Source organism: Chiroxiphia lanceolata, chromosome 4, assembly GCF_009829145.1.
Source record: "Chiroxiphia lanceolata isolate bChiLan1 chromosome 4, bChiLan1.pri, whole genome shotgun sequence".
Lineage (NCBI taxonomy): Eukaryota > Metazoa > Chordata > Aves > Passeriformes > Pipridae > Chiroxiphia > Chiroxiphia lanceolata.
Window position 1 is genome coordinate 48,565,419 of NC_045640.1, and position 19,190 is coordinate 48,584,608.

Consider the following 19,190-nt stretch of genomic DNA (forward strand, 5'->3'; position numbering starts at 1 on the left):
ATAACCCTCCTGAAGAACAAAGATGAAAATAAAGGAGTGCACAAGAAAAAAACGCTTATCATTGCAATAAATTTACCATGAAAGCTACAAGTGGAAATAAACACATTAAGATGTTAGTCTTGTTCTCACTTACTAGTCGTATTACAATTTTATGTGTGCATATATGGACTATTTAGTCAAGACTCTGCTCTCCATTACAGTGAGGTAAACCTAAAGTCACTGCTTTGATTACAGGTAAATTAGGCCACTGTAATTGAAATCAGGATCTGGCTTCTGGTTATTCCATCACAAATTGCTTGTGAGTGCAGCAAAAAGGTGGCTCCACAGGGAAAGGCTGGTTTTTAGTGATGCACATCTCTCTGGCTGTGTGTCACTCTGTCTGGCTGTGATACCGTATCATTGAGTCTGGGCAATGTCAGGTTCAGACTCTGGATAGTTGTTGAAGTCAGGAATACAACTGACCAACCTTAATTCCATTTTAGCTGCTAAATAAGCTAATTTTTAATGAGGCTGAAGATAAATGAATGAAAAAAACAAATGCTTATAAAAATAGCCATTGCAAACAAATGAACTTTTGGTACAATTTACTAGTAACAGTACACAGATGACCCAAGGATTATCCTCCATTTCAGTGCCTATTGGGACTGTAAATTGTAGATCACTCAACAGCATAGAGACCATTTACAAACCATTATCAAACACCTGTATCTTTTTCTAATTTCAGTGTAATAATTACTGATGGTATTAATTCACAAGTACATAAAACAGGTTTGCTTACTGAGCAGCTGTGAACGGTGCATGATTTTTCACAGTATGGGAACAGTTTTAGCTGAGAGGTTTTACAAAGTGAAATAAAGCAGGAATGGAGAAGTTTGGCTTTTTTCATGGCTTTTCCTTTTTGTCTCCAAAATTATATCACCTTGAGACTTCCCAAAACTCTGGCAGGGGAAAATAAATTGTATTTCTAACAGCTAGGGCATGTTAACAGAAGAACTTTATTTTGGCTTGGTTTTAATTGTTCCTCAACACCTTAAAAATATCTCAGAGCAGACAAAATACTTAGCAGTCTAGATAACTTTGAGAGCAATTTCTAACACTGTGAAAATTTACAGTTTTCATCTGGTTGCATTTGGTGCTGTACTTCTGGCTGTGTTTAACATCATTTTGCGTTAAGGTCCTGTAAGCAATTGTCGTCCTTTGTTACAGTAATGGCTGAATTTCAACAGCTGTTGAATTGGTTCCTAGATAGCATTTCATTCGAGGATCAGTTTTTGAAGTGGTTTGTAGCCAGCAGGATCCCAAAATGCACATTCTGATTGCTCTTTCTTATTGCATGTAGACACTAGAAACTAGCTGGCTTACACTGGCTTTGTAGTTTAGCTCCCAATCTGGGGGGGTGAAGCATGATTTCAGAACTGTCCTTTGTGTAAGATGTGTAGAGCAAACTTAAAAATCACATTATTTTGAAGTGGGTCTATGTCTGACATTTGCATGTTGAGGTTTTTAAAGCAATTTCACCAGTTAATTTCATCCCAAAATCATAAGTGATCAATGCAGCGATCAAGGAATAGCATGAATTCACACTACACTGCTTAGATGGACTTTGAAATCAACATATTCATTACTTTCTAATTGTAGTTTCCCATCATAATCATATGAAATAGCTAACTCATGGTCAGCATGAGCTGCTGAGTGATGCTGGGTGATATAAAAACTGTGGCCTTCAGGTTTTAAAGCTACAAGTTCCAGGATGAGTCTACCACAGAGACCACCTCATTGCAGTCACTCAAGTTAAGCTCTGCTTGTGCAGATGAGAAGCACTGGCCAGAAGGGCACAGTTAGAGAAGATTCAACACGGCAGGGTTCGCTTCCTCCATCAGCTCAAATAACACAATTCGGGGACAAACGTTCCCCAAGCACTGCAGAACTTACACTTTCCTCTGTGTCAGGAAATGAGACAGCAGAGTGGAGAGGGAAGAGCTGAACAGGAGTGTGAGATGTTTGGCCTACACAGAAGCACTGTGCATTTAACCTGCTGAATTTGCTAGTGGACATCAGTTGATTACAACTATGCTTTGCTCTTTTGAGGCGCTGAATAGTGTGAAGAAGAGTACAATAGGGAAGGGGGAAAAACAACTCCAAATGCTTGCAGTAAAACAGAGGCTGAAACCTTTGTAACTTCATAGCAACATGCAATCCCATACAAATCCCCTTGACTTTTTGCCTAGAAAACAGAGGAAATGCCAAAGAAATCATTAAAACCTGAGATGAAGACTTCTTATAAGTGTTCTCTGGAAGATCCATTACCTGGTGCTTCAGCACCACTGTGCTTTCTAGGACCATTTGTCACTCCCAGCCTTACAGACTCTCTTAGGAAGAAGGATTTTGAATGCTGTAAACTTTCCAGGTAACTTGGATCTGTTTTTTTTCTGGTTCCTTGCATAACTAGGTGTTTCATTTATATATACTTGGCTTGAAAGACATTCCTGCTTCCTCCAAAGGTCAATTCAGATAAATTTAGATGCCAATGTTTTGCTTGTAGACCTACTATGGATCTAGGAAAATGCTCCTTAACTCTAAAAAGACTTCCTCTTTGGCTTTCTGGGATGCTAAAATAGTAAAACTTTTAAAATACCTTGCAGAAATTCTAAATAATTTATTTATTTGCTATAAGTGGTTGTACTGAGGAAAGAAAAACCTGCCTGGAGAGCCCTCAATATTCTGCCTCAAGGTCAGTGTGAGGCTTTTTTCTGGACTACTTGTTTGTCTCCCTTCTAGCACTCCTACCATTTTACCTGCTTCAAATGTCCTCAGAAATAGTAACACTTAGCAGAGGCTGAAAAGATGTGTTTTGGTCTTGAAAAAAAAAAGAGGAAATTGCCTGCCAGGCAATCACATAGTCCTTCTTCAGAACGTATCCTGTATGCTTTGCTCTTGCCAAGATCATTTAAATGTGGTAGCAGCTACAGTAGGAAACTTGCCACGCTTATAAATAAACAAAACAACTACACCACCCTGCTGAACTTGCTGAGCATTCAGGAGCCCAGTCGAGAGTGATTTTTGTGTCAACACTGGCAACCAGGAGGACTTCTGAGGAAAAAAAAGCAGCTTTATTTCCCTTTGAAAGTGTTGACTAGTTTTGAACATTTTGTCTCTAGAATAGGTTACCACTTCTCAGTGAAAACTTCTGTAGGAGCAATGACAGTAAATCTTGTTTTTGACTTGGAAACCACTGTGAAAACATGATCTTCTGGGATCTTTTGCTGAGAAATTAGTTTCATATATTTCTCTTGGGTTGTGGGGTTGGTTTGGTTTTTTATTCCCTAGCAGGTTTGTTGACTTGTTTCAGGCATTGAAGATTTGTTGTCTGAAATGTTTCCAGTCTTTCGTTTTGTTTGGTTTCATTTTGTTTTCTACACTTTATTTGAGTGATTTTGCCCAGCCTGGTTATGTACCGAGGTTGTGGGGGAGCAATCCTGTGCTGCTCTGTGTCAATGGGAACCCCCTGTTAGAAAGCTGACACAAAAGATCTCTTTTCAGTCCCATAAAACCCCAAGGAAACCATTGCTGATTCACCTACATAACCAAAGTGGCAGTCAGTCCTGTATTTCTGAATATTTCCCGGGGTTAAAAATGTGCAAAACACATGAAACATGAATTGCCAGTTTTATATTCATGACATTTTGAACATAAAGTTAAGGCCATTCATTGAATGTTTTACTTGGAGTGTATCAAAAGTGTCATTCTGGCATCTGTAGAAATCAGCAAAGCTGAGGCCAGGATTCATGGAAAGATATAAAATTATTCATGTTTTCATTACATTACATCTCAGATGGATTTTTATAATTCCTTTTATAGACCATGGAGTCTGTGTGTGGCATCTCTATCAAGGAGCTTAAACATGTTTGATCGCCTCATCGTCACACAAGACCAGCAGCATGGCAGCATTTTCATGTGCTCTCCATCCTTAAGGGGCTGACAACAGAAGTTTCAGGGTCAAGGCACTAACTAATAATAGTAAAAGGTTGTTTTCCCTCAGGAGTACTGTCATATCAATAGGGGAGGCAAAGAAGCTAAAACATCTAATGTGATGCAACAATTTGTAGGCAGAGGCTAAGCCTGACTATGACTGGTGGGTGCAGTGAGAGGAGGAATATCTCTTCATCTAAGCCAAACTACACTACCACAAAGCAATTATCATCACCTGAGATCGCTGAGATTCTAATTCAAACCCAGCTATGCTTTGTAGCAGTGGTTGAAATGAGTTGGTGTCAATACAGTTTCCAAATGTCTGTCTTCCTGGTAAACACCTTTTAGCTACATTTGATATAATTTCTACGACTTTGAGAGAAAGTGTTTACCTGCCTGCCACAAAGCTAACCAGAGCCCCAAAAGCAAAGTTTTCCTACAGCAACAGGTCTTATATTTGAAAGACAAAACCAAAGAGTGTCACTAAAAGAAGGTGACTCACTTTGCTTTTATGGGACCGGTATTAACTGTTTCGTTACTGGAAGCACAAAAGCATGCTGTAAAGGGTTTGCCTTGTTTCACAGAGGGCTCCTGACAAGGCAGTCTGAGACACGTCTTTGTGTGAGGAATTCAGTTCTGAGCTGAATTGAATGGAAAAGACTACACATATGTTTAAAGAAACTATTTCAGTTGCTTGGATTTGTGACTCTCAAATACATTCTAGTTATCATGCTTATAACTAGGAAAAGTGGTGAAAGATGACTGAGATTTATGTCCTGTTGCAAGAGCTGCTATTCACAGATACTTGCCATGGAGATTAAACACAGCTTAATTTCATGTGTTGCTGAGCAACTCATCAAAATCTTAAAATACTCTGAAATTTTATAAGGTCCTGACAGTACATTCAAAGATTAATTACTGAAAAGAGGAATGTTTACCAAATAACATTAAAATTAATAAGCAGCATTTCAGGTGAATTAATAATCTTCTCACTTATAAATTTAAAAGCAAATGAACTCTAAGTGAAACATTCCCTGTATTTGTGAAGCATTAATGTATATGCTCAGTAGGACATTTCTCAGAACCCAAATCAGTAAAAGGCTTAATGTATACATACTTAACAATTTATTTCTATAGGACCATGTTTGTCTTTATATACTTACCTGATTTTCTTATGTAACAGATAAAGAAACATCTTTTTAATTACCATTTTGGAGCAGAAGTTGAAAGTTGAGTGAACAGAAGAAATTCAGAATGATTGGAGAGAAGACAAAAATCCCTTGTATGAGATTTAACAGTTGAAGAAGAAAAGTTTCTTTTTCGTAAACTTAACTGTAATCCCAGTAGGAGAGCAAACAGTGCTATGTAGAGTGAATTCCTACAGTGCAATACAAGTACTAGCTGGCATTAAAATAATAGTATAGAGGTGATAAAAATATAAAGACTAAAATAAAAAAAAAATATAGACAAGACCAATAAAGTACTGTCAAGAAGATGTATCTCCAGTATCTACCTTATTTATTCTAACTATCCTTATATCCAGAATTGTAACTGATGCCATGTGACAAAATGCTGTGCCCATTCTCTTCCAGAATCTCACTCCTTCATTACCTCTGCTTTTATTGCTGTGGACTCTGTTGTGTCCATCAAAGTAATTTTTAACGTAAACTGGTTTTACTGTTTTTACCTAATCAGGCCTAACTGAAAGTGAACCAAGGAGTCACCGTGAGGCCTTGCTGATTCCAGTTTACAGGAGATATGGATAGGACTGGCTAAAAATTATTATGAAAATCTCTTTTTTTTCAGTGCTAAGCTGGGCTTCTTTTCTTTAAAACTTTCTTTTCTCTGACTTAGCTTGCTTATCTTTATTGCTGGAAAATGAACATCTTAGCAAAGTGAATTGAGTACATTATTTGGAAAGCCACTGTGCTCGTTTTACCCCTGTTCCTTCCCTTCTCTTACAATCAGTGGGTGTGTTGACACTCAGTGTTGTCACCTTGAATTACATCTTCCTCGTGAGATCATCCTGTCCCAGCCCACAGGAGCTCTTGCAGGCAACCACTTATTAGGAATGGTACTCAAAGCAGAGCCCCTGGGAGTGAGATTTGTCTCTCGATTTTAAATGGGGAGCAGACTGAAAAGTGTATTTGAGGAACAAAGAACATCTGTCTGGTGGCTTAAGAGTGGAACTGCACTAGAGATAAAGTAGTTAATTCAAAAGGAATCAAACTTCCCTACTGTCTCCCTGTGGCAGCACTTCTGCATTTTACTCAGCCTCAATACTTGGTTCATGAGCATGGTAAAAGGACCTCCTCCGTGCAGAAATCCCCAGGGAACTGAAATCCCTGTGTGTTTTTCTTCTGAGTAAGTCCCCAACAGCTTGTGCTTGTTGGAGACAGTGGGAATAAAACACTGAGAGGTGTTAACTTGCATGACCTGTCAAATCCAACACTTCATGTGCGGACAAGCTGTTAATAAACACTGCCAAACCCAACAGTGCTTGCTTGCAGGGCTTGGCTGCATACGGGTATCGAGCTGTGGTTAAGGAGAGTCACTGTTTTCTGACAAGTTTGACTTCTTCTAAACAAATGTGTGTCCTCGTGCCTGTACCATTCAGCATCTTCCTTAGGTTGCTGAATAAGAAAACTATATTTATTATTTACCAACTGTAGGCAGATCCCTGAGATCTGAACCTCTCTAGGTGCTTGCAGGAGTACTGCCCTAGAGAGTGAAAAAGGTCAGTGGCTCCAGGCCTGCAATTGGTATTAAATTTATGGATCTGAGCAGCTCATTACAGCTGTATTATAACTTTTAGCTTCTTCACGCCTTCTTTATTCTGTCAAATGCTAGTCTTTTCTTGTAACTTAGATTTTGCTTACTTTGTTATCTGCCAGTTTTACAGCTTTACTGATGGCTGGCTCCACTGGTGGGCTTGATTCTCTGCTAAATCTTTTACTTTATTACTGTTTGGCTTTATTTGCATAGGATAATTTCAAACTCCTGAATACATACATTTCAGTGCAATACATGACAGTTACTCTGCCAACTTGATACATTTGATCCCATAAGTATCTTTAATTTATCCTGCAGAACTAGATAATGCCACTTTTTTCGGATTATCATTTAAATCTCTGCAATACTACACTTATTCTAAAATTGCCTTGAGATAATGTTGGATGCTGAGAATAATTTCAGTAGCGACACAGGAACAAGTGCAAATGCCCCTGAAGCATTCATTAAGGATTGCTTAAGAGGTACACTGTGCTTATGAATCCTCATGGGCTACTTTAGAAATCCTCAGGTGGATTCCTTAATTCGTATGAGATTTTGCACCACATACAAGGCTTAAGTTGAAAATTGATTTTTTTTCCTTTTCAGTCATTTAGCCACAGTCCAAACTTGCTGAAATAAATATCTAAGAACTAGAAAATGTTTCTTGACAGAAAATCATCTCACCAGGTATACAGCCTTCACAGGGTTCCCGGGAACTTCAGCTACAACAAAAGTTCAATTATTATTTTGTGATGGAATAGTGACTTATTGCTCAAGAACTAACAGCTTTCATCAAGAAACTGTTCCTGCAAGTTCCTAACCTCCATGAACCAGATAATCAGGGCGCAGTGTCAGGTAGCAGCACACTGGCAAGACCAGATGATAGGTGATAACTATCAATTAACTTGTAAGTGACTCTTTGGAAGTCAGAGGAGATGCAGGAATACATGGGTAGAACCGAAAAATTGTTTTTCATTCACTTAAGAAAACAGTTAGATGTTTTTCAGCAGTGTATGATTACAAGGGTGTCCCTGTAAGCAGCTTATGCTATTCTCTCATGTTCCTAGGGTAATGATTGAGTGCAGCTGCCCTTCAGCATGACCATTGCTCCTTGCTTATCTCTAGCAAAACCCAACGGGCCTTGTGTAGCTACCAAGTAGTTTGTAAGACTCTCCATGCAAGTATAACTCCTTTTACCCTCACCAATTATATTCTCCTCTGTTACACAGACTACTGGTAGGGATCTAGCCCTGGCATTTGTTTTTCTACTATGCTTTGTAAGCAGTGCAGGTTCTTCCACCAGCTCACAAAACTTCAGTTTAATGACTTTTTTTGTACTCTGCTCTCAGGATTGTCTGAATATAGCTATTTGCAGTCATAGGGAAGGCAGGTCTAGGGGATCAAATTGCACTTCCTGGAGAGGGAATTCAGGCTCTGTGAGAAGGGACTGGAAGACGGTAGCTGTGGTAGATTGATTTTTATCCACACATATAAATAAGCCTTACGAGCAGTAGTTGCAGCAACTGGCAGAATTTGTTGAGCTTGCCACTTTAACAAGGGAATATCAGATGGATTTTCTTCTACTGTGGTGTTAATGTGATTAAAATCTCCAGATGACAGTGTCCATTGATCGAGGGCCCTGCAGAGATGTCACTGTTTGAGTATGCTTACTGAGGTCCCTGGGGAAAGAAGGAAATAAGTTAAGTCTAGTTTTCTTTCCACTTTTGTCAATAAAACGGACAAAGAAATGGTTTTGGGAGCCAGGTGAGTTGTGACTAAGAAATCTGCCAATGAGAGGGAAGGGCTGAAGGGAGTGGACCCACATGGAAGGATTTATTGCTGAGGAGAAAAAAAAGGCTGAGGCAAGGCACACAGTATGTGGCCTCACTCAGAAACCACAGAGCAAGCTGTCACTTTAATGGACCTCATTACCCTCCCCAAAATTTATCGCATAGGATACTAAACACCACCCAGGCATGTATGCATATGCTTATGGGTATATAAACCTGCACAAATGGTGTATTATTTCTTAGAGCCATGTAAAATATTTGCAGAATTTTTAAATCACTCTGAGCTGGCCTGACATCAGGTTTTGGTCCCAACTGAAAACTCAAATTATTTGCATTGAAAAAGTTACTAGAAAGGCATCTGGGTCAGATACAGTAGAGGTCTGAAAAGTAAGGCTTGCGTGCTTGGTTCAGTGATGGGAGTCTTTTTTAGAGATGGAAGGGGAATTCTCTCAAATATTACTTTGGGATTTTGATAGGACTGAACCCAAACCTCAAAGTATGCATGAATTTATGCAAAGAAAAGTCTTCTGCCAAAAAGAGTGATAAAAACTGCAAAGATCAGCATGAATTCTGCTCACATTCATGGTACTGAGAGCCAGAGCACCTCATTATAAAACACATCCACTACTGCTAACTATCAGATTTAGGATAAGCAAGAACCACACTGAAAAGAACATATTATTGCTTATCTTCCCCTTTTCTTACCTTTTTTTTGACCTTTTGCTGTGGCTTGGACTCCACCTTGAACAAGTCTCCATCACCTTCAAGGAGGGCAAAGGAGGACTGTGTGGGTGAGCTGCGATATCCATCTGTTCTCCTTCCCAGTTAGGAAATGGGCAGGGCAAGAGGCTGAGGAGCAGCTGGGCAGTAAGGCATCAGAAGGATGGGGCTTGTTAAATTCTTGGTGTTCTCGTGCTCTTGCAGAGACGGTAACTATTTGTGTGAGTATGTTTTGGAGGAACCCAGTTTTGTTATTCAGAGCAGTGGATTATAGAGACAGAATTTGTAGTAAAAATAATGGTAGTTAATACAGCATTGGTATGGTTCCTGCTGCATTCTTGACTATAGCATAAGTGTACTTCCAAGATTTTGAGTCAGTCCTGAAATTTTCTGTCACTCTGTAAAGGAACCATGTTTGAAACAAGATCCAGCAGAGATGCAAACCGCTGTCTTAAATGCCTTTTCAATGGTTCCCAGAGCAGAGTAGCTGCTCAGAGCATGTGCCACATTTTGAACTCTCTAGTGCCAAGACTGGCTGGAAAAGTTCCTACCTTCCATGGTCTTCTTTTTCCCCACTGTGACTAAGAGCAAAGAAATAATGTTATAAAAAAAAAGTAGAGAAGAGACTATTTTATCTACATCATTCACCAGTCTAGTTAAAGGGCATGGCCATGCAACCAGCCAGAGCAGCACAGCTGGGCAGGCAGCAGGGCAGTGGAGGCAGCATCCTGCCTGCAGGGTGAGTGGTGAAGTTGCTCCAGTGCAAGAGGGCCAGCGGAGCTCACTGTGGGATGCATGGGTACAGGAGCTCAGAGAGGGAAGTGCCACAGAGGGTGCCCATTGCTAGTTACACCTCCTCAAAGAAAGTGAACATTTTCAAATAATGCATTCCCTCTCCTTTCTCAACTGGAGAGGTAAAATTGCAAGTGGGAACAAAGGCGTTAGTCATTACAAGCTTTAAGGGAGTTTGGGAAGTTAGAAACATTTCCTAGTCTAAAACATTTGTGAAAACTGTGTTCTTAATTACAATGGTTTAGGCATTTGCAGCCTTTCAGACACATGGGCTGAAGAGGATGAGTTCTGTATTCTTTTTAAAGAATGAGATTAACATAAGTGCTCTTAAATGACTGTTAATTTTTGAAAACGTGCTTTTAAAGGTGTTCTGTTACCATAGGAAAAAAGTATATCATGAGACCAAGGTGCTTTTTCCATAATTTTTTCTTGTCCCTGCCCATTGCAAGAGAATAAATAATGGTCCCAAATAAGTTCATATATATACTAAACTGGGGAGGACACAGGGAGTTCTTTCAAATATCTGCTAGCAACTGAATTGTAGTAACTGAGCACGTGGTTGTCTAAACACAGTTAACAAGGGGTAAAATATGTTAGTACAAACCTCCTTCTCTGCTTTTGCAGTTTTACACTAAAATTGCTAAATATAGAATGAGCATGTAAATAGTTACCATAGTTTAGCAGCACCAGAGAAGACTCAGTAACATGTTTCCACATCTGTGCCCCAAATTAGTTTTCTTAAAGGAAAAGATGAGAAAATTATAACCAGTGTGATTTTTTTTCCCAGTGAAATGCAAACAGTATAGAGCAGAAAGAAGTTCAGCTTAGGTTCTCAGTAATGTTATGATAGTCCTAAATCCGTATAAAAACAATCATTGCAATCCTCTGCAAGACTGACTTAGAAATAGTTAGATTTTTTTCATTTTACAGTGAGAATTTAGGGTTCTGTTTTTGTCCATGGTTGACTCACTGGTTATGTCTTCAGGCTTTTCCTTCAAAGACTTGGATGGATAGAAACCTTTCAAAATTAATTTCCCACAGAATCAATTGCTGTATTAAAAGTGCATTTTTGTAGTTTTATCAACTGAAGGCATTAGTAAAAGAGAACAGGAGTTTTTCAGAGTATTGGCATTGAATTTTTCACCTCACTAGCATGGCTTTTGTACCTGTTCATGTTGCAAGGAGTTAGGCACCCCCCCATCATGGATTCTGATCCATGCCTGCTTTTCTTCTGTAGTCCACTGGTGCGAGTAGGGGGATCGGCAAGGAGCATTAATGCAAGCAATTACAATGCTTGGAACAACTGCAAAAATTCCACAGGGGAGAAAATCCAAATATTTTCTCCTGTGGTTAGGGTCAGTTGCTGTGGTCTGGTCCTGCGCAAACTCAAGAGGTGTGACAGTGGAGGGGAGATACAAGCAGGGATGCTCTTATAACTAACTCCATAGGTTCACATTCTCTGTGGCTTTTGTCCAGCTGTATCAGGCCAAATCCACACTGGTATTTGCCTAACATATCAAGGGAAAAGAGCGGGAAAGCAAGGATCTGAGTGAGTGTTAGGACTGGTCTTCTGGTTAGGTCAAAAACTTTTTGAGCTCTTAGTGTTTTTAGGACAGCACAAGTTTGTAAACTTGTACTGTATGTCTCTGCCTATCAACCTGTATTTTTAGGTCTTGAAAGTGTGCTGCCAAATTATCAAATGTGCAGACAATGAAGTCTTTTGTTAAGAAGTGTACCAACAGCTTTTAAGCCTATAAACTATTTATCTTGAAAGATATAGGTGTACCCCAGGTAATTAAGATGGAGAGTCTGGGCCTTGAAGGTTTAGAAAGCAACTTTAAAAAGTGAAAAGAAAATCTGTAGTAGGTCAAAGAACTATTCTTCCTGAAGAAAATTCCTCCTACTGGAGCATATTTACTGTTAATTCGGTAATACTATTTTCACTGATGAGGCCAGACCTCTTTCTGCTTACATCAAACAGACCTCATGGTAGGGTACTGAACCACAGCTCATGACATTGGACATTATTTCTCATCATGACTCAGACACAGATTTTTGACAGGACAATTAAATTTCAGTTTACCTCACCTCTCTGTCTTTGAAATGGCTCTTATGCTTAACCACCTTATGAGGCTGTCACAAGTAAAAAGGCCCTTAGGTTCTATGAGGTATTCACAAATACAATGCTAAGGGCTTGAAGATGTCAACACAGACAGAAGTGTGAAGGAAGTTAGGTCTGAACCTGAAGAGACCCCACCTTATAAACGGCTTTGTACTTAGCAGTTCTTCACACAGGAACATCTGGCCTAAAGCAGTTGCTGGCCTGAATATTATTAAGACGTTGGTAACTCTGGGACAGCCCAAACTGGAGGTGGTAGGTCACTTGGTGGTTGGAAAGCAGAGGAGAACAAAATTTTGGTGTGGCAACAAGAAGGTCTGCTATGGAGAGAGAATGAAGATGACCTTTTCATCTTAGGTGGATTCAATGAGGAGACAGAGTCTTCTGGGGAGGTCCCTGAATTGGTTCTGGGAGGTAAAACAGAGAAGTGCTTTACAAGTGTCCTGTAACAACAGTCTTTCTGCAGGAAGAGGTCTCCCTTTCCATCACTAACCTTGTCATTGCTTGAAAGCACTTCGGAAATGTTGAAAGATGATGAAACAACAGCCTAATTACATTAATTTTCTTTGCCATGTCTTATGAAAATAACAATTGGGTTGAGTTCATCAGCTGTAATTTGACAAGTGTCTCTCTAGGATTTCAAGGTACCTCACTGTTAAGAAGTCCTTTCTTTAAATGCTTATATAATAATTAAAAAATATTACATTTAGATTTAAGAGGGACCAAATCCATATTCAATACTATTCTTTTTCAGATTTCATCACTTACATGAATACTGTATCGCTGTGTGTCCTTCACTCACCAAGAGACTGCTTAATTTAATTTGGAAAATGAAACCCTCTTCCACAAACCTAGCAAAATATTCTTAATAACCAGGTGCAGACTTACCAAGCTGGTTCTTCTAGTCAGTTATTAATGCAAATGAATATTTCATATAGACTGTCCTTGTGTCACACTGACCATTTAGGATGCTGGGTGCCAGATCCTTCCCCAGGTTGCTTTTCTGTGAGATCAGAGGACATGTCATATTGCATGACATGTAGCCACAGGTCTCAGTAACTCTGTGAAATCAAAATAAGAGCCATTAATTCCATGTAGATCACTGAACAACAGCCAAATGATAGCTTTCAGTCATTACCCACATTTCATTTATACTTAATGATTGGCTTCTTAGTGTACGGTTTCTCACCGTACAGTGCAAATATCATGATTTAGCAATCAAAGATAAGCCTAAAGCAACTTCATAGCTTCTACACCTATCTAAGTACAAGAAGATGCAGGATTTTATGGTAATTCATGGAACTTACATAACTTCAACCCTATTGAATATCATCAAGGAAAACTAAGACAGGAGTCACATCTAAGATAACGTTTAAGTAGTCTGACAACCTTTTTAATGAAACTATATATTAAGATTTTCATGGGCTTAATTGATTCCTCCTTTCTTTTAGAAAATGTATTCCATCTGGAAAGTACAACTTTTTTTTTAATACTGTATCATCATATATTGCACATTACCCAGTGAAGGTGGTGCTGCTCCTCCCCTCCCCCCGCAGAGCTGGCTAAGTGTGGATGGAAGGGTACATCACTGGAAAAAAATCACAGGAAGAGTTAAGAGGCAATTCATTAAAGAAAAAAAAAAAAAGAAAGAAGGAGTGGAACAGCTGCAATTAAATCTAGCCACTCCACAAACACCTCCCAGAGCAGCTTAGGTATCAGAAAGCAGATCAAAACAATTGCAAATTCTGGTGGGTTGTGCTGCTCCTTCACTATGTTCCTGCTCATGTCAAAACCCCCAGAAAGTGGGGCCCGGAGGACCCACATTCGCTGTCTGTGATACCCTGTAAACATGTGCCTGTGGACGTGCAAGTTTAAGGAAACTTAATTAGCCAGGAAACATATTTATCACCCACCCTTTGCTTCAGTGTTCTGGAAGGTTGGTGTGTGACCAGGTTTTACCAGTCCTCTGCCTGCGGTGGAAGGAGTGCTGTCTCTGTCAGGCAGGCTCTTAAGGAGGCTACTCTCATGGTTTTAATTCACTTCCCAGCCTCAAAACAGTCTGGCATGTCTACCCACAAAAGATTTTGGAACAAGAAGCTTTGAATAAGCACCTAAGCACCAGGAAAAGTTAATTCTGGTCAGCACAAACCAGACTCTAATATTCTTTTCTCATTTGATACCACCCAGATAAACACTTTAACCTGGACATTCCGTTCTGATTTGGCTCAACTTTAAAAAGAAACTACCCTCTCTATAGCCATATCCTGGGAGAACTGAAAAAAATGCGGTTTCATCTATTTTTTTATAGATGATGAGGGCAGACTCCCATAAACCTTCTGTGTAGCTGCTAAAGTTTTGTTTGACAGTCTTCTCTTTTTGCCATAAAGGTTAGCAGTTTCCCAGAGTACTCTGCTCCTAGGGGACCTGAAACCACCACAAAATGTAAGGACAGATTCTAGATTGGGAGCAGGCCAATGGTTCATTAAATCTTCCATCTTTCCCACTGGTTTGATAATCACTGCAGAAATAGCAATGCAGCAAGCACGCTGTGATCCGACTACCTCACCTGTCTACACAAATAACAGTTTAGGTATCTCTTCCTATAATACAGTGGTATTATATGTATGTATTCATATGTATTTAGTGTGTGGTCACCATACAAATGCATGTTCCCAGAACTCCTGCTCTGTTTGCTAGGTAGGACCTATTCTTGTATGCTTACTCCCTGGAACGGGCCATTTCCCAACACTGGTCTGCCAACTTTATCTGAAGTCACCTAGGAGAAAGTAATACTGTGGCAAGCATGGAAAAAACCATTCTCTGCTCTGGTTTGCAAGGCAAGGGGCCCCTCGAATGCCTGCATCCTCCAGAGGTGCCTTGGTATCTGTTGAGTCAGCCAAAAACTATCATTCCTTCTCATGTGGCCAAAGCAGGGTTTTATGGGACACAGATAGAAATCTCCCACAAACAGCTTAATTTGCAACAACAAAAGACATCCATTTCTAAAGAAATTGGTCATCTAGCCCTGTCCCTGCTATGTTATCTGCATGCTGCACATCATTGATGGGCTGGTCCTCTGGGTCCAGGTAAGAGTGAGTGGCAAGAAGCTTACTCATACCAGGTAGAGAGGAAAAACTCTATAAATACTTCTGGAGAACTGCAAAACAAACCTACCACTCATGCTGAAAAATTGCTTTGTTACAAACTTATTTTTAGGAATGAGTTGAAAAGAACAGCAAGGGAATGGTTGAAGGATGTGAGATGTTTCTTTCACCTTAGTACATGCCGCTTCGTAATACCGGGAGTTTCTGAGTTTCTTTGCTCATGGGAGTTTCTTTACAGATTTGACAACTGTCTTGTTGGGAAGTTCAGTGATGTTTGATGAAGCTGCATTTCTTTTCCAGAAACTTAGTTCTGAGAGTTGTTTCTCTTACATGTGCTTCCTCCCTGTGTTTCCTTAGTATCAGTTCATATTTTACATGTTTTCTGTTGCCTAGCTGAGCACAGAAATATTCTGCTGCCCCTTTTTACAGTAACTGCTGTCTCTAGGTGTGCTCTTGGACTACCCTGCTGCTCGGGCCTGTCAGACCAAGGGGTTGCTGTGCTTCCTGTGCTCCTGTGCCTCAGCATTAGCAGCACGACTCATTCCTCTTTCCTGAGGACTGTGGGTTTTAAATCAGAAGGGCACAGAAAGGTCATTTTATTATGTTAAGAGACCAGCTCTTCAGCAGCAGAAGGGAAACTTGGTATGTCCACCAAAACACTTCTGCTGAACAGAACGAGAAGTTGAACGTGGTTTGATTTGTCATGAAGGAAGGTGTAGGAAGCTCCACATTATTCACCTGTTGCCCTTTAGAAGTTTCTTTTGAATTCAGAGTGCTTCCTCTGTAAATATTTCACATGTTAAAATGAAAAAAAGAAGAGTCAACAAAAACTAAAGAACCTGCTTCCTCATTGCCATTCCGGTATAAGCTGGATGCAGTCAGAGGGCTGTGACTTGCATGTGTCAGCTGCTCAATGTGACTTTCACAGAGGAGGACCATGTTTTTGCCACCTCCTTGTGCTCCCAGGGCACAGACTCACCTGCTAGGACTCCTGTGAGTCGCCAAGTAGGTTGGGACAGAATTAAGATTTCTTCTCTTTTGCAGCTGGACCCCAGTGGCTGGGTGTATGGCCGGCTCACTGCTGGACTAGCCCAGCGCGCCCAAGGCAGAAGATAGTCAGACACCTCAGAGACTAGTTAAACAGCTGGGTGCCAGTGGTTTGGGCCATGTTGAACAGCCTGTGGGCCTAGGTTGGGAGGGCTCTGCTTGAAGTCCCAACCAGCCCTTAATTTTGTGCAGCTCAGCTGGGTCTTGCTGTCTGCAGCCTCCCTGCTGCTCTCTGCTGGTGATGGGTACCCAGGATGGCATGCTTTCGAATAGATACTCCACTTCTGATCTCTAGCTTGTAGCTAACATATTTTTCATTCACCATAGCTCTAGTCAAGACTTTTATCTCCTTCAATGCCATCTTTATCTAGTTCTGCATATACAGATTGCATGGTTTGTTTGGTTAAGTTCTTTTAAAAGATGCAAACCAGAGCAGAGACTTTCCACTGTGGTTAGCCTTTAGGACATGTTACTATATTCTGTGCTGAACTTTTAAATTTGTTTTTATGTGAAAGTCCCATTCTCTGCACAGTTCCACAGTGTTGATCCTGGACTGGGATGTCCAGAGGTGTCAGGAGCCAAGTGCAGAGATGGGTCTGCATAGAAAGCAGCTCTAGCAAAAATGGGCAGTGACCTCCACTGTGAGGACGAGCTGAGCTTGCTACAATGGCAGCTGGGGTTGGACTGAAGTCTTGAGCTACCTGCTGCCCTCTTGGGCTTTTGAGAAACAAGTACTTCATTCCTTCCTGACAATTACGATGGAGACAGCAGAAAGCAGCTTCAGCATTCAACGCCTGCATTGTCTTCAGTATTCAACGCCTGCATTGTCTTCCATCAGCCACTCTCCAGCCCTCAGTTTCCCTCCTTAATGCTGTGCCTAACCTATGCATGGAGTGTGTTTTGAGGTCCTCTGTTTTGTGTTTGTATGGCCAGGTTTTGGTAGCAGGAGGACAACAGGGGTGTCTTCTGTGAGAAATTGCTAAAAGCTTCCTCAACGAATGCCAGCCAGCTCCAAGACATACCCAGGGTTGGCCAAGGCCAACCTATCAGCAATGATGGTAGCACCTCTGGGATAACATATTTCAGAACCACGAAAGTTACTGCTCGAGAGCAGTTGCAGGTGGAGAGAGGAGTGAGAATATGTGGGAGAAACAGCCCTGCAGACACCGAGGTCAATGCAGGAGGGGGAGGAGGTGCTCCAGGCACTGGAGCAGAGATTACCCTGTAGCCCGTGGTAAGGCAGCTGTGCCCCTACAGCCCATGGAGGGCCATGGTGGAGCAGAAATCCACCTGTAACCCATGGAAGACCCCAGCAGAGCAGGTGGAAGCCCAAAGGAGGCTATAACCCTGTGGGAAGCCTGTGCTGGAGCAAACTCCCAGCTGGACCTGTAGGCCTGTGGAGAGAGGAGCCCACACTGGAGCAGGTTTGCTGTCAGGACTTATGACCGCACAGGGGAACCACACTGGAGCAGTGTGTTCCTGAAGGACTGCACCCCACAGAAAGGACCCACACTGGAGCAGTTCATGAAGAGCTGCAGCTCCCAGGAAGGAGCCACGTTGGAGAAGTTTGTGGAGGATTGTCACCTGTGGGAAGAATCCCATGCTGGAACAGGGGAAGCGGCAGCACATCTCATATCAGGAAGAAGCAGCGGTGACAACGCATGAAAAAACTGACCACAACCCCTATTCCTCATCCCCTCCTCCCTGAGCCTCTGGGGAGAGGAGGTAGAGAATTCAGGAGTAAAGTTACACCCAGGAAGAAGAGAAGGGGGGGTGTTTTTAAGGTTTAGTTTTTATTTCTCATTACCCTACCCTGATTTGTTTGGTAATAAAATCATTTCCCCATGATGGTAACTGGTGACTGATCCCTTCCTGCCCTGACCCAGGAGCCTTTTGATATATTGTCTCTCCCCTGCCTGGGGGAGAGACTAATAGAGAATCTTTGGTGAGCACCTGGCATCCAGCTACAGTCAAACCACCAACTCTTCTTTGAAAATAAGTTTGAGAGGGAAAATTATTAGTTTTTATTTTACTCATGGATATATTTTGATCATACTATGGACACTAAAAATATCAATTGGGCATTTGTTAATCTACAAGAGAAGTTACTGCCTGAAGGGAGGACAATGTAGGACATTTTGAGTCTGAGTAGATGAGAACGCTGCATTAGCTGGTGCAGTTTGTTTCTGATCGGTCTCTCTAGTTGCAAAAGACTGTAATTGTACAGTAAATCACTGCTACCTTATTTCTAAAATCCCTGCAGATGATTCCCACCAGACAGAATGCTTTGGTAAGCAGTTCATTTCAGTGCTTCACAAAAGCTACAGCAGAGACCAGGGCGAGGACAGAATGAAGCAGAAGTGATTTACTGAGCAAGCAGTGTCATCACTCTGCTGCACATCATGTCTTTGCAAGATAGAAATTTGTTGGTTGATCTTACCTTACAGAAAAAACAAGATTAAGTGGTAGAGGCACAAAAAGCAGTCCTGGCTCTCTGGGTCCAAGACACATTTGCAGTTGTGCATTAGACCTTTTTCTGTCTCCGATGGCGCGCACTTGTTCTCAAGGTAGAGTTTTGGCATGCAGCACATCTCGTATCAGCTACCTGCTCACAGTGTCTACTTAGGTAATTGAATCTAGTTTGCTATCCTCCTTACTCATAAGACCTTGCCTTGTGAGTTACACGAAAATGTAACTTTGTTTCTACTGATGAAAATTCAGATTAGTCTGACTCACACTGTGTAGAGCAGTAACCGGAGTCACTTCTAGAGTCATAGAACTAGAGGAAGCCACCATCCTCTGGAATTATAGAAAAGTGTGTGAATGTGAACGAATGTGTGTGTGCAAGTGCACTCCAAGGAGAACTCTGCAGTACTT

At 41.0% G+C, this 19,190-nt stretch overlaps 1 protein-coding gene across 2 annotated transcripts in view; it reads left to right on the forward strand.

The window, feature by feature from the left end:
- ELOVL6 (ELOVL fatty acid elongase 6) overlaps positions 1-19,190 on the forward strand; it is a 77,294-nt gene that overhangs the window by 51,769 nt on the left and 6,335 nt on the right. The gene's annotated exons all lie outside the window — the stretch shown is intronic.